Source organism: Silurus aristotelis (assembly GCF_946808225.1).
Source record: "Silurus aristotelis genome assembly, chromosome: 2".
In the NCBI taxonomy this organism is placed as follows: domain Eukaryota; kingdom Metazoa; phylum Chordata; class Actinopteri; order Siluriformes; family Siluridae; genus Silurus; species Silurus aristotelis.
This window is the reverse complement of record NC_139575.1, coordinates 2,609,434-2,622,406: the sequence shown is the minus strand read 5'-3', so window position 1 is coordinate 2,622,406 and position 12,973 is coordinate 2,609,434. Positions and strand designations below refer to the sequence as shown.

Below are 12,973 nucleotides of genomic sequence, written 5' to 3'. Positions count from 1 at the left end.
ATAATATTGCGTCGTTTCACTTTTCCTTGATACAGGCGACTTTAATTACGGCAGGTTTAATGAAACTCGTAGCTCATAAAACAGACCTGCAGCTCATTTCATTGTTCCTTCGTTAATTTAAATGGCCCACATTGATGGACTTTATATTTCTAAATAGCCATGAGTGCATTTCTCCATGTGTCCTTCACCACCCATGTTTCAGACAGTAAACTGTTATTATAGATGAATGTTTTATAAATCCTGTACTCATTACACTGGAGCTGATAAGAAGTGGAAATTAAACCCAACTTATATTGTCCTGTTGAACTGTTTCCTGTTTATATAAGTGCATAGACTAGATTCCAGTTTTATATTAAACTGTATAGAAACCAAACCAGATCTTCTACTTATTTATACTTACCTATTTTTAATGCTTCTGTGATGAGCTTCTTTTCATTTCCATTTACAGCATTTATACGGATTTAAAATGATCATAGTTATACAACTGTGCAGCTGGAGGTTAAGGGCTAGTTAATGAAACCAATAGTTAGCTAGTTAGCAATATCAGTAGTCAGCCAGTTAATGAGAACAGTAGTTAGCTAGTTAAAAAAGCAGTAGTCATCTAGTTAATGAAATTAATCACTTGCTAGTTAATAAAATTGAGAGTTATCTGATAACTAAGACTGGTAGTTAGCAAGTTAATGAGATTTGTAGTAAGCTGTTTAATGCTATCAGTAGTCGGCTAGTTAATAAAACCGGTAACCAGCTAATTAATGAGATTAGTACATTACATTTTACATTTATAACATTTCACAGACACCCTTATACTTATCCAGAGCAACTTACGTTTATCTCATTCATACAGCTGAGAAGCTTCACCGACCAGGGATAATATTATGGCATTATAATAACGCTGATTATCTCTTCATCATGGCTCCTGTTAGTGGTGGATATATTTATTAACCAGCAAGGGAACAGTTTGTCCTTAAATTTGATGTGTTATAAGCAGAAAAAATTGGCAAGCGCAAGGAACGTGTTTGACCTCAATAAATTGGCGACAGGGTCGTAGGCGGCTGAGGCTCATTGATGCACGTGGGGAGCGAAGGCTGGTCCGTGTGGTCCGAGCCAACAGACGAGCTCCTGTAGCTGAAACTGCTGAAGTTCTTGATGTTAATGATCGATGGGTCACGACTGTTTTGACAGCAAAAGGGGGAAAAACACGATATTAGGCAGGTGGCCTAATAGGTCATTGGTAGTGAGATGCACTGTAAAAAATGAAAAGTTGACTTAACTTAAAATTTCAAGGCAACTTGGTGCACAGCTTTTTTGAGTTTACTCAACATTGGACCAAGTTGTTCATTCAACTCAAATCACTGAGTAAAGTCACATATCTCTTTTTTGTTCAGCTAACACAGTTTTTCTGGTTAAACTTACTTGTAATTATTTTTCAATGTGTCCCAATAAATTATGTTAGTAGTTTTCTGGACAAAGATGTTTTGTTAGCATTTACACAATGTTATAAAATAAAACTATAACTGCAGACTTTAAGTTTTGTGTGTTAATTATCTTAAATACAAACAAGGTCAAACAATAGCCATACCTCCTAACAGAAAAAAAAAAAGTCGAAATAAAAATCCTGGAAAACTGTCAATCAATAAAAAAACAATCTGAAGATAATTGAAGATTCACTTTTAACCTTTTAACGTGTAAAGGCTTTGAATTTATTCCTTAGATGCTTAAAACATTAAAACACTAATAAACATAAAACATATTAAAACATAGAAGTTCAACACTGTAACACTGTCAACAATGTCAACACGTACCTTACAAAATACACTGCAATCAATGGAAATTTTTAAACAATAAAATAAATTAGTACAAATATAAATTAAATTTATATAAAATAACAAATAAAATGGCACAATAAAGAATCTGAAAAGATGAAAAATAAACTCACAATCAACAACAAAACAAATTAAATAAAAATGACATTGTAAGACATTATATTAACATTTCAACAACTCAGTTGTTAAACTAACAATTTATTTTATTAATTAACATTTTAACATTAAGATGCTAATATTTGTTGCCATCAAAAGATGCTCACACCAAAATGTCAACATTCCCAGTAAGAGTTTACTTTTTACGGACTGTACCTTTGCCGAGCAGTAAGCCCCATTTTCATAACACCAAAAAACTAACATTTTTAAAACAGGAAGAGCTTAGTTTTCAAAGACTGTACCCTTGCAGAGCATCGAGTGCCCATTTCCATAAACACCTTCTCAATGACCTCAAAAGTATATTTGAGTTCTTTTGGGTATTTTTGTAAGATGTGATTTGAGTGCACTTCGGGTTTTAGAGATGCAAATACAGTTGTCATAAAAACAATTCCAATTTACTCGTCCTCCATGTCGCAGTCTTGTGTGTTTTAGAAGAAGTTCTTGAGAAGAGTGGGCAAATTTTACATTGCATGCTAAGGTCTGAAACCCCAGTAAATAAGCTGTATATGTGTTTGTGCCTATTGCTGACCAATGTACACTGGCAAGCAAAATTAGAGAACAATTCTGAAATAATGTCATCTTCACCGCTTAACAGTTGAAGGAGTTTTTGTCCTGTCTATATCATGCTACCAGAACACCTTTTCCACAAAATAACTAAGGCATTTCAAAAAAACATTATTTTGCAGAAAACACACTGATCAAAATTAGAGAACACTTTCAGATACCTCCCAGTTATTGGTGTTAATCTGGCACCTGGTGCTAATTTTCTTGATTATCTGTCAACCCCTATTTAACTGGCAGCCTAACTTCCAGTTTCACCGACTCTGCAAGATGGTGGGCCGCTCTAAAGTGACTGAAAGCCTCCGGCAGCAGGTTGTCCAGATGAAGGCCAAAGGGACGACCCTATCAGCCGTAGCAAGACAAGTTGGTCGTTCCAAATCTGTGATTTAAAGAATATTGAATCTTTACAACATCACAAACTCATTCAAGTCCGCCAAGAAGGCTGGTCGTCCACGGAAGACAAATACAAGAGAGGACAGGATCCTGAGGAGGATCTCAATGGGCAACCGTTTCCACACTGCAGCTGGAATTGCTCACCAGTTCAGCTCTGAACAGGGTAAGGATCTGTCTCGACGTTTAAGAGCATTTGGACTGAAAGCCCAGTCTGCAGTGACCAAACCTCTCATTAGCAGAAAGAATCAAAAGGCTAGACTAAGCATGTTGTGTGGACAGAGGAGAACTTGTCCAAAGTTCACTTCAGTGATGAAAGCAAGTTTAATTAATTTGGGTCCGATGGGAAACATTATGTTCGGCGACCAACTGGAGAAAGACTGAACCCAAAGTGTGTAAAGAAGTCAGTGAAAAGTGGAGGAGGAAGTGTGATGGTTTGGGGCATGTTTTCTGCAGCAGGAGTTGGGCCTCTTATACAGCTACATGGCAGAGTGAATGCAAATGTTTATCAGAACCTTCTTCAACAACATATGGTTCCTTCTCTGCGTTCATCACCCAATCAGCCCGCAGTGTTCATGCAGGACAACGGTCCGTCACACAGCAAAACAGGTAAAGCAGTTCCTTGAAACTGAAAACATTGAAATAATGACCTGCCCAGAGTCCTGATCTCAACCCAATAAAGAACCTCTGGAAAATCCTTGGTGACAAAGTTATGGCCAAGAAACCCACTACAGTCACCGAACTGTGGAGGAGACTGGAAGAAGAGTGGACCAAAATCACACCAGAGCAGTGTGAGAGACGAGTGCTGTCCTGTGGACGCAGATGTGCTGAAGTCATTCAGAGCAGAGGCCTGGACACTTCCTACTAATTGCTGACTGTTGTAACCTTCAGAAAATGTTGTTGTAAACTTATTTCCATGCTACAGTCATTGTTGTTCTCTGATTTTGATCAGTGTGTTTTCTGCAAAATAAAGTTTTGTTTTGGAAATGCCCTTGTTATTTTGTGGAAAAGGTGTTCTGGTAGACAGAACAGAACAAAAACTCCTTCAACTGTTGAGCAGTGAAGATCACATTATTTCAGAATTGTTCAATTGTTTATAAATTGTTTTCTAATTTTGATTGCCAGTGTATGTTATGCTATGGTGTACAGGCAAATATCATGTACAACAATAAAACAAATATCTACAAAAAATATCTATAGAGAAATATCTATAAAATATTACCAGTATATGGGTCAAGACACTACACTGGTCTAGGTCTGTTGGTAACATGGACAATTTATCAGCATCACAAACACCAGTATTTTTTTTCTTTTTTATAATCCATCATGTAAATTCTTATAAAATAATAAAAGTTTAACTTGCATAAAAAATACTGGTGTTCTTGTGATAAAGATTTCTTGTTCATGTTACCAAAAGGCCTAGACCAGTATTGCATTCTGACCTATTCCTTAGTGCTGCTTACGACTTAAGACTTGTGTTTAATGCTGGAGTGAAATTAGTTTTCTGCGCTTCGTCACCACGATCAGGCCATTCTGTGTAACAGCAGCAGCTCTTGACAGTAATCTACAATTTTAAATATCTAACTGTTGGACTGTTGTTGCATCCTGGGCGATGGGCAAAAATTGATTGCAATTTGTATCATGCCCATTGTAAAAAGAGTTTTAAGCGCATTACACCGAGTCTTATACGACAGCGTTACGACAAAAGACAATAAACACATTAAATACAAGACATTTGTAGGGATCCATTGATTTAAAACACACAATTGTGCTTTATACTGGCAGTAAAAACTCTAACAAGAGTATATATTTGCATGTCGCGATGTTTTACAAACATTTCAACAATATAAAAAATGTAATAAAATGAATAAAGACAAAACGATGAAGTTTGGGTTGATTAGTTCGTCATGATCTCCTGCTCCCAAATTTTTTTTAAATAAAGCCATTGCAAACCATGTAGTTAGATTTGCAAGATATAAAACTGGGATTGCGACATATTTTCACCTTGACAAGAACGTTCATGCAGAGCCGGCGCCAGACCATAACTAACTAATCAGCAAAAATAACTTGCAAAAACGAGGCATAAAAAAACCAATAGAGTGCAAGGGCACACACATACAACTAGTACACACTGTCAGCTCATTTACCGTAAAGAAAATCACAAAATAATTACGGTATCCAGCGTTCACAAACGCTTCCACACGACTCGTGCCAACATTACATCTACGACTGCAAAACCCCCCCCACAGAATCAGCTTTTACGCTTACTCAAGCTAGTCTCGATTAATGTACCAACTAGACCAAAAAAAAAAAAGCAAGGGTTTTTTTGCCACCAAACATGCGTGCAGGGTACTGTTTTAATTTTCTTGATTAGGTTGAACGATCCCGAGATCATCCACAGCCTGTAGATTTGAAAATTCCGCCTCGGCTCCATTAGCCCCAGTTTCAGAGTTAGTGCTAACAGGTGTTTCCGTGATGTCAGATTGAATAGGTGGTGCTGGCTGAGAGGCTGAGTGATAGGAGTACATTCTAAACCTGAAGAAGGTCTTGCAGAAGTAGACCCGACGAGCCATTTTCTAATATCTAATATATTAAATGAATTAAAAACTGTAACGCAGCACAACAACCTCTTTGGGTTTGCCCCCCTTAACGCCGGCACTGCGTTCATGCAAACTTGCTTTAAAATAATAAGCTTGACCAGTGACACTACATTTCTTAGTTATGACTTTTAAAACCAGGTCAAAAACAATTGTACATTTACTGGCATTAAAAACTCTAACTAACATTAGATACATTTGCATGTCGCAAACAATGTTTAATGCTCACACTGATGTTTCACAAACATTACAAACATTTCAACATTATAAAAGAATATAATAAAATGAATAAATATGCTTACTTTAATCACTGATGTTCGAAGGGTTGAAGAAGCTGTCCTGAAGCTTGACTGATGATCAAAATGGCGCTATCATTCCATGTTCACTCCAACGTCTGCACGTTATAGCGCGCATGCGCCAACCACCAAGCCAACTTGTGTGCTTGTAAACTTATATGTGCATATCCAGTCAACATTTCAAATTAAGTTGGTCAGACAATTTTTTAACTAACTTATTTCCACTTATTAAGTCAACTTTTTTGAGTTTTATTGTCCAGTTAACTAATAGATATAAGTTATTCAAACTTTTCGAAAGTTGGATTTTTTACAGTGTGGTTAATAATAGAAAGAAAGAAAGAAAGAAAGATAGATACCAGGGGCTTGAACCCCCGACCTTCCAATCGGTACCCAAGCACCTTAACCACTCTGCTACTTCCCCAGTCAGCCAGTTAGTAAGATTGCTAGTCAGCTAGTTTAGTTTTATTAGGTTTTTAGTGGGTTAAAAATGAGGTCTGAGGATCTGGAAAGCACCAAGCTGCCTGCATGTAGCTATGATGTTTGGCTAAATGTTAAAATGTCAATTCCTCTCAGACACAAAATCCTCAGCAGAACCACAGATGGCAAGAGAAGGTCAAAGCAGTGGAAACATCTGCCAAGCTTTCAGTTGTCATCATGAAATAATGCTTAAACTCAATTCCATGCTGAAATGAGTTAAAATGGTGTAACATCAGGCTGTCGTCCAGCACAACTTTATTCCACCGATACAAAGAACGTTCATGACGATGATGATGATCCAAAAAGCCATTTTCTAATTAATAATCAGCATGGATATTGTGATGTATACTAAAATGCTTAATGTTCCATACATTCCTTTTATTTACTAGAAAATAGTAATTAGTGTTAATACTGATAAAATGACAATCAGTGAGTGAAACGCACAGTATACTCTTACATTCTTTTGAATATTAATTTTAATACTCAATTTTTCCAATCCCAGCTTATAAATACACATAAGCAAGCTGAAAATAGATCTACCTTACACTTTCTCTTCCTACACTCCACGTTTAGGTTTCATAATAAATAAACACTATAAGTATTCTATCTTTAGGCTTAATGGCTGTCCCCTCCAAATGCTCCTGTCTTTAATAAAGAACTCATTTAGAGTAGCATTAGGATCTGGGAGCGAGCACTTAATAAGTTCCTCTGAGGTTTAGGTTTTGTTTTTAACTGCTGTAGTGTATCATTTTGTTTGGTCTGTGACAGTAATAGGGATTAAACCGCAATAAAGCAAACACCAGAGGTGCAAAAACTTCTGACTAGCATTCTATATTATAATAATAATATCAATGCACAAAATGTATACTGTACACACACATACTTACCCATTCCACTCACAAAATAAAGTTTCACTACAGTGTCTTCTCGGGTTCACTGTTTTTCTTTTTTTTTTTTTTTTTTTAGCATTTTAATTCATGTTTTAAGAACCATAGCAAGTGCCAAATCTCTGGGGAAAATAGGAATGTGTCTTCTTCTTCTTCTTCTGGCTGCTCCCATTAGTGCATTAATCCACAGCAGATCATCCGTCTCCATCCCCCCCTGTCCTCTACATCTGCCTCTTTCACACCAACAATCTGCATGTCTTCCCTCACCACATCCATAAACCTCCTCCTTGGTCTTTTTCTTTTCCTCCTTCCTGGTGGCTCCATCCTCAGCATTCTCCTACTGATATACCCCATGACCCTCCACCAGACATGTCCAAACCATGTTTCCCCACACTGCAACAACAGTGACATTACCTGCAGGATGTTACCTCTAGACCCTCCATACTGGACCAAAAGAGACATTACCAGCAAAATGTTACTTGTAGACCCCCCATACTGGACCAACAGTGACATTACCAGCAGGATGTTACCTCTAAACCCCCTATACTGGACCAACAGTGACATTACCTGCAGGATTTTACCTTTAGACTCCCCATGCTGGACCAACAATGACATTACCTGCAGGATGTTACCTTTAGACCCCCCATGCTGGACCAACAGAGACATTACATGCAGGATGTTACCTCTAAACCCCCATACTGGACCAACAGAGACATTACCAGCAGGATGTTACCTCTAAACCCCCATACTGGACCAACAGAGACATTACCAGCAGGATGTTACCTCTAGACCCCCTATACTGGACCAACAGTGACATTGACTGCAGGATGTTACCTCTAGACCCCCAAACTGTACCAACAAAGACATTACCTGCAGGATGTTACTTCTAGACCCCCCATACTGGACCAATAGAGACATTACCTGCAGTATGTTACCTCTAGACCCCCAAACTGGACTAACAGAGACATTACACCGTAGGATGTTACCTCTATACACCATACAGTTACATAATAACAGTTACATTACCTGAAGGATGTAACTTCCAGACCCCCTATACTTTTTCCAGCAGAGACAATAACTCCAGAATGTTACCTCTAGACCCCCTATTTTGGACCAACAGGATGTTACCTGTTGGATAAAATCTCTATATTTAAATAGTTTATCAGAGGGGCTGTGCAGTTAGGACATCTTGTAGACAGGGTAAGAGAGGATAAATTAAGATGAATGGGTCAAAATATGCTGAGGATGGAGGAAAAGAGGAAGACCAAGAAGGAGATTTATGGATGTGGTGAGGAAAGACATGCAGGTAGTTGGTTTGAAAGAGGCAGATGTAGAGCACTGGGGGGGTATGGAGACAGATTATCCGCTGTGGCACCCCCTAATGGGAGCAGCTGAAAGAAGAAGGAGAAAAAGAAGCAGATCAACATTATTTGCAGGAGTGTTCCTAAAGACCCCCTACCTTGGAATAACAATTAAATAATCTTAACGATGTTACCTTTATACCTACTGTATCAATAATGGAGTAACAGTGATGCTACTTTCAAAACGTTAGTTCTAGAAGGGTAGCCAACCGAGTGCAAGCATGATCAAATTCATGATCTCATTGCTGATATACTGAATGTAAAATTGCGCATAATTTATTAGCCTGACTTTTTCAATGTCTCAAGAGTAATGATGCAGATTTGATCACATCTGCAAAAGAGAACTCTAGATTTTCTGTAATCTCACATCTGCTTTCTGGGATGGATGCCAGTTTGTGAAGTTCGAGGTCATCTATTTAAAGAGTTACATTTCTGATGATAAGAGCTTTGCTGGAACATGTGATAGATTTTTTCAGTTGGTGTTGTGGATGCCCTTAAGCTTTTCATTATTGAAAGGAAGGACAAGATGTTTCTGAACGCATTCATCTTTTGATAGGTTCCTCCCTGAAACAAGTCTAAGTGCTGGAAAATACACAGCAATAAGAAACTTCTAAAAATATGATTCTCTGTAATCTAATTAAGGGAAGTAATAGAACACTCTTAGACTTTTTATTCACTCTATTCTCAGTAATTTGGATATAATACAAGGTCCAAATTCAGTCGTGTTTAGGCAGCTTCTATCTCTGAGTTTCAGCAGCTCACTTTTCATGGTTTCTGTCTTTTTTTCTACCTGCTTGTCTTTGATCGGCCCAACATTCGGTCTGATATTTCGTAGTCTTATCCGCAAGAGGAGCGAGCGGAGGAACCGTGGCTTTTACACTTTGATCTTCCGTGAGGCATGTAAATGTGTGCTAGAGTTGTTTTGCTTTTGCTTCTTCTTTTCTCAGGGACTTTCACGTGACGCAAGATTGCGATAGTTCTGAACTATTCGAGTTTTATTCTCTTTTTTACTTTATGAAAATAATGTATTGCTGTTTTTTCCTTCCTATTTGCCAATATAAAAATGAAAATTGTTCAGACCATCACTGCACTCTGTGGATCTATCTGTCTGTCTATTTGATCTGTCCAATCATCCATTCATCCATCCATCCATCCATCCATCCGTGGATATATTGGTCTGACTGATGCTTATTAAAATGGATGCTACCTAAGAAACAGTTTTTGGACTTTGATTTTATGATCCAGTAGAAGTTATATAATAATAACACCAATTATAATGTCTTGATTTTAATTCTCCTAAAATATTTAAAGTATTTTTTTTGTCCTCTTGCCCACATACACTATGGACAAAAGTATTGGGACACCTGACTTTTCCAGCCATATGGAATTCTTCCCCAAACTGTTGGAGGCACACAATTGTGTAGGACGTCTTTGGATGAGGTAGCACGAGATTCTTCTTTCACTTGAGCTAGGAGACAAGTGAAAGCAAAGCCAGCTCCATAAAGCTGTGGGTTGGAGTGGAAGATCTCCTGCTATAGAGCTCCAACTCTATTGAACACCTTTGGGATGAATGTAAACGCACCCCAGGAACCTTCTCACCGTCTCACCTACATCAGTACCTGACTTTACTAATATGATTGTGGCTGAATGAATCTCCACAAATCTCCACAAAATCTAGTCAAACATCTTCCCAGAAGAGTGGAGCTTATTGCAACAGCAAAGGGAGACACAATATGGAATAAGATGTTTAAAAAAAGCCCATCTTATGGTTCTCAAACTTTTGTCTATATTGTGTTAGTGACAACAGGAAGTAACTAAAATTTCACACAACATTAAATAGAATTAAATTGGAAATGAACGTAAAAATAAATGTAGAAAATTTGCAATTGTTGGGTAATAAAGGAATAAAAATAATCAGGGAAAATATATAAAAAAAAAGAATGAATAATATAAAGAGGAATCACTTGGGAACAGTAATTCTGCTTTACAGTTTTCATCCTTACTTGATCATGTGTAATGCAGAAATGGGAAATGAGGAAGGCAGTCATTAATTTGTATGGTTCTAGAATGTGTGTTATAGGGCCTCTCTTTTGTCCCAGCGAGACAGATACTGTAATTGTCCCTTCAGCTCTGTGACCAAAACGTCACGTCCCTCAATGAAACTGTCGTCTAATTTCCATGGCCTTGCTCCCGCTGTGATGCTACATCCCGCCCAGGCCCGTATTAATTATAATAGGATTAAATAGGTTATGTCAACTGTAATTAAGAAGCTGACTCAGTCACCGACTTCTCAATAAAACAGACTCGGCTTCTGACTAGGACAAGTAATATAACACCATTTGACCTTTTGAATGGTGACATTTAAAGTTTGACATGCATGCGGCATGTGTCTGGAGCAGGACGTAGCCCTGACATAGCCAAACTTTCACACAGTATAATTATAATTGTATCTTTATAATAAGTTTCTTTATAAAAAAAAAAAAAAGCTTTGTGCCAAACCGACTAGTTGTTTCGAGTGAAATAATAATATTCTTATGATGCGGAAACATGCTAAGTTGCTAAATTTATCCTTTTATTTACTAATATTATTTATTACACACAATTTTCTTTTGCTCACTAGTTGACGAAGTACACAAACCAGGAAAGTAGAGATTCTCTTGGTAAATTCTGACTCCAGTAAAAGTGTCCCTGTAAAGTATTATAAGTTATTATAACTATAATGTTCCCATTATTATTTCAAGACTCTTTACTTATTCACCTCAGTTTATGTGTAAAGACTCGAATGTGACTCTCAGCACACTGATCTATTAATAGATTAATATTAATGACTCAAACACTGATTGATTTCTATTACAATCATCATGAACCCAAGATATCATGTAAACGAGGTCACGTGTGTTGTGTCGAGTTCGAGTCTGGAGTTTCTTCATCATTTATTCCTCTCTAAATGTTCTGCTTGATGTTGAACTGATGCTGAACTGTATGTTGGTGATCAGTAGATGCACCAAGCGCCAATCAGAACACGTGTAAAACAGAGCGTGCGCTCGATCCTGATTGGTGACTCGCTGCGTGTTTTACCGGTTACGTTTTTATCTTCATTAATAAAAAGAAACGACTGATTTCACTAATGCAGTTAAATAAAAAGATATTTGAGTAAAAAAAAAAAGATATTTGACTTTGAAATGTAAAAGTAAAAAAAGTCTCCCTAAATGGAAACACTTCAGTAAAGTACAGATACGTGAAAAAGCTACTTAAGTACATTCAAGAATTACATTTACTTTGTTACTGTTCACCACTGCTTTTGTAACAGGCAATTTTTCAGACACAAAATGTTTTTAAATCTAAAATAGCTGTTTAACAAACATCTTTACTAAACATACGTAATTCTTAGCTTAGACTTTTAGTTTCAGACTGTAAACACAAATTAGATTTAATTAAATTTAATTGCTGTTTATTGGGAATTTTGTAAAAAATAAAAACCTGCTGCAGCTTTTATTATTCTAGGTACTAATAAAGAGCCTGTACCTTTAATTAAAAATGACCATTGGAATATTAAAGAGAAAAATGTTACTTGGGTAATATCAGATTTGATCTCTGGCTAGTGGACCATGGACTAACTGGAACTTGTTTATGATTCTGCTAGAACATCCAGACAGCAAGGTGTTACAATAGATTGACTAATCATGTAATAAGATTTATTTCATTGTCTCTTAATTGTATAAATCTGAGAAAATCCACAAAAGGGACTGGAATCACACCAGAGTTTTTCACTGCAGCATTTGGTGTAACATCTAGCTGCCTGTGCTAATAATAAAAGTATGTCTGTCTTGTCAGAATTAAGGAGAAAGAATGTTCCAATACACATTCCTTAACTCTATTAAGCTGGTGTCTGTCGCTTGGCATCTTCTTGCTGAAATGTCTAGCTTGGTGTATCAGTATAGCATCAGGACTTTACACTTTAATTTATATAAATCAAATTCAGCCACATTGTTTAAATTTATTCAGAGTTTCTTATGATATCCAGGTTGCTGTTTGGCTATAAATTATATTAAACATTCACATCCGACGTTATATCACTGACATTTACAAGCTTATACATATTTATAGTTTTCTGCATTAAGTGGAATAGATACAGAAGAGAAAATAAAAAAAATGCAGATTCCCAGCATGCAAAGAGAACATATATATATATATATATATATATGCTAGAATTGTAATGTAATGAAAGCAGATTAAATATTCACTAATTCTGAGCCATACATGAGGTCAAATCTATTCGTTTTAGTATATTACAGATCCAGACATCTTAATGATTCACCCAGGGAAGTAAGAAATACACTATATTTCCAAAAGTATTGGGTCACCTGCTCTTTCACGTTATATGTGGTTCTTTTTTAAACTGTTACCACAAATCTGGAGGTGCTC

General features: G+C 36.8%; 1 protein-coding gene across 1 annotated transcript in view; it reads left to right on the top strand.

Moving 5' to 3' along the window:
- Positions 1-12,973, top strand: part of oca2 (oculocutaneous albinism II) — a 370,587-nt gene that overhangs the window by 128,545 nt on the left and 229,069 nt on the right. The window lies entirely within an intron of this gene.